This window comes from Physeter macrocephalus, chromosome 10 (assembly GCF_002837175.3).
Source record: "Physeter macrocephalus isolate SW-GA chromosome 10, ASM283717v5, whole genome shotgun sequence".
Lineage (NCBI taxonomy): Eukaryota > Metazoa > Chordata > Mammalia > Artiodactyla > Physeteridae > Physeter > Physeter macrocephalus.
The window spans coordinates 50,170,664-50,174,800 of NC_041223.1; positions in this window are offsets into that span (position 1 = coordinate 50,170,664).

The following is a 4,137-nucleotide window of genomic DNA, read 5'->3' on the forward strand; positions in this document are numbered from 1 at the left end:
AGAGGCAAAATAGAGAATTCCTAACCTCAATTGTTAGTTCTAAAAGATCAGGTAGTTTAAGAATGATATGGTTACTTATATCTTTGAATTTTTCTTGTTAGTCTTATTTTTCCCCGGACACTTTTAGGGTTAGGTATCATCTTTTTGTATTCATGAACTCATGAATTAGTTCAATCATTTATTCATTCAACAACTATCCATCGAGTACCTATTACGGCAATTTTACATCTTAAGTACTAAAACTGAGACTCATATATTGATACCATGAGATTTCCATCAGAAGTTTGTTATCAAAATGAAAAAGCATAAAGATCAAAATCAGCAATTCCTTGAAATATTTATTATCGTTGCAATAATATTTATTATTTATTTTTAAGATAAGGCTAGAATATATGCTTTTATTTGATATGGCTATGGGTTACAAAACAGATATTTCCCAATTATTATGGAAGGTGGAGAGGAAATCCAAACATCAGTAGCTACATAATACACATTGGAAAATATATTGTCACAGAAGAATTTACCAGAGTTCCAGAGTTCCAGAGTTACAAGAAACTCTTGGTTTGACTTTAATCCAGTTTACACACATTTTAAAATAAAAGCATATTATTGTCTAAAGTGACCTGTGCTTGTTATTTACTTTTGCATATTCATCCCCTATTCTATGTCTAGGATAACTTTCCTTTTTTTTCTGGCAAACTTAATATGCCTAATATATATAAACACTGCTAATATTGAGCACCTAATTTATACAAGTTGGAGAGATGTTAATTCTGCATGGTTCATCTCCTTTACATTCTAAGTAGATACTGCCATTATCGCCACTTTACAGATAGTAAAACGAAGGTTAAGTAAGCTGCCCAAAGTGATATAGCTTGAACTACAGAATCAAATCTGAGCAGTCTGTCTCCAGAACCCTCCCCATTAATCACTATGCTATACAACTCCGCATGAGTTTCATTGCATTTCCTGATCAAAATTTCATATGGTAGGGACTTCCCTGGTGGCGCAGTGGCTAAGAATCCACCTGCCAATGCAGGGGACATGGATTTGATCCCTGGTCCGGGAAGTACCCACATGCCACGGAGCAACTAAGCCTGTGCTCCACAACTACTGAGCCTGCGCTCTAGAGCCTGCGAACCACAGCTACTGAAGCCCAAGTGCACCCTAGAGCCCACGCGCCACAACTACTGAAGCCCGCACGCTCTAGGGCCCGTGCTTTACAACAAGAGAAGCCACCGCAGTGAGAAGCCCTGCACCGTAACAAAGAGGGGGTTCGCTGCAACTAGAGAAAGCCCGCGCGCAGCAACGAAGACCCAATGCAGCTAAACAAGAAAAAAAAACAATTCATATGGTACATCAAGATGTTTCTAACACTTAAAAGTGTTGAACTAGAGACCTATAGTTTAGTAAATGTAGTCTGACTTCTCATTTATTGAGAATAAAATCTACCTGTATCCACAATGTGTTAATCACAGAGAAGTGCTTAAAAATAGCAGCCTAAAACCTTTTCTCTTATAGCATTTAGAAACAAAGCACCAAAATTTATAAAAATAAACTACATTACTTTTTAAGGGCAAAATTCATGAATTCATATATCAGGACATAAAAGCAAGTTTGTTTGTTTGTATTTATTTGCCCTTGAAGCTATAACATGAAGTTTAATTTCAGCCTACATTTTATACACATTTTGTCTTTTTAAAAACATTTCTAAAAATTTATTTTATTTATTTATTTTTGGCTGCATTGGGTCTTTTTTGCTGCACGTGGGCTTTCTCTGGTTGCAGTGGGTGGGCGGGGTCTACTCTTCACTCTGGTGCGCGGGCTTCTCATTGTCGTGGCTTCTCTTGTTGCAGAGCATGGGCTCTAGGCACGCGGGCTTTAGTAGTTGCGGCATGCAGCCTCAGTAGTTGTGGTGCGCGGGCACAGTAGCTGTGGCTTGCGGGCCCTAGAGTGCAGGCTCAGTAGTTGTGGCGCACGGGCTTAGTTGCTCCGCGGCATGTGGGATCTTCCCCCACCAGGGATCGAACCTGTGTCCCCTGTATTGGCAGGCGGATTCTTAATCACTGCACCACCGGGGAAGCCCACACATTTTGTCTTAAAAACAAGACCATGCCAAAGATTTTTAAAAATCAACAAACTATGCTTTTTTTTTAACACGATGAATTTAAAGTAAATTAAACAGCATATTTCTCTTGTGAAATGGGAAATGTTTCCTTTTCTGTGAAGAGGGATTCGCTAGCCTAACAATCCAAGCTACTTTCCCCTATGCCTCTTAGCTAAGGTAAGTAATTTGATTAATGAATTTGGGGGAAGAAACCAGGTTTGTGTATCCCACTCAGTTCCATTCTCCTGAGAGCTGGCAGCCTCTAGGTGTATCCTGACTAATGTCATATGGGGAAAGGGGCTGGTCTCTTCAAGTGTAGCCTGTGGTTTTTCAGCATTACCTGTGACAAGACAGGCAAATATGCCTACACTGGAGTTCAGAATTAGGAAGCCCTCATGCCCACAGATGTAAGCCATATTCTCTAATATCCGCTTTTATTATTAATAAAGAGGATAACTTGGTTCTTCACATACCTACTCTGTCTTATCTCTCAATTAATTCAGATCACAGGTGAGGAAGAGGGATAATGCTTACTGGGTTCCCTCAGACACAAACATGTGTGTGATGGATATTATTAAACAACATATTAAAATAAACTGACATTTTTAATAATAGTTCTAAAGTATTTTATATTTAAAATCAGCTCTTCATCACAGACCATAATAAAATCGTGAAATAATTTTTTAAATTTCGAAGGAGTGGTAAGATTACATATTTCTATGAAAGGGATAGTCAAAAAAATCGTAAGCAAAGCTAAGGGCGATTAGGATTCAGGAGCCCATTTCCTCTATACTTTAGTTTCCCAAACATCCCTAGAACCTGGGCCACTTGTCAAATTTGCAGATTATCAGGTCTCTACCCTGGACATCCTGATTCATTGAGTCTTGACTGGGGCCCGGGAATCTGTTGCTAACAATGTCTTTGATATGCCTCACCATTTGGGGAACTTGGAAAAACATTGTCTTTCACCAGAAATAATGAAGAAAACATGTTTTATTAAAGCTGTGCATGAAAATTTAGGATGAAATTTAGCTTTGTATTATGACATCCAATAAATAAATTTGGGCTTGGGGAATTCCCTGGCGGTCCAGTGGTTAGGACTCAGCACTCTCATTACCAGGGCCTGGGTTTGATCCCTGGTCAGGGAACTAAAATCCCCACATGGCATGGCCAAAAAAAAAGAAAAAGAATTTGGGCTTGTTTTCCTAATACTTCCAAATAGATTACTTAAGAGAAATATTACAAAATTAAGCACAATATAAAATAAAGGAAAAAACTATCAAGATTTCTGGCTCACATAATTTGCGCACAAAATGATAGGTACTGTAGCATTTGAATTCAAATCAGAGCACTGCCACTTTCCAGGTAAGTGACCTCATGCAAGTTACTTAAGCTCTGTATTCCTCAGCTTCCTCATCTGCAAAATGGAGATTGTGTTAGTAGTAACTTCCTACAGAGTCGTTTTGAAGATTAAATGAAATAATTAAAGCCTTCACAGTATATAAAATGAATAATTATTTGTTGTGCATCTTATTAAACCTTATTTTAATTAATTGAAATAGTTAATACACGTAAAGCCCTTAGAAGGGTGCCTGCACATAGTAAGTTATTATTACATAAAGTAATATTGAGATAATAATGACCTTTATTTCTATGATGATTTATGTTTTAAATCCATCTTCATATAAATATCCTTTCATTTGCTCCTTCCATTAATCCTGTGAGGTAGGTGTTATTAGCCCTTTTTTATTAAGGAGGAAATTGAGGCTTAGAGAGGTGAAAAATTTACTCAAAACTTCACAATGGGGAAGTTTTCCCTGGTGGTCCAGTGGTTAAGACTCTGCTCTCCCAATGCAGGGGGCATGGGTTTGATCCCTGGTCGGGGAAATAAGATCCCGTGGCCTGGGCTTCCCTGGTGGTGCAGTGGTTGAGAGTCTGCCTGCCGACGCAGGGGACACGGGTTCGTGCCCTGGTCCGGGAAGATCCCACATGCCGCGGAGCGGCTGGGCCCGTGGGCCATGGCCGCTGAG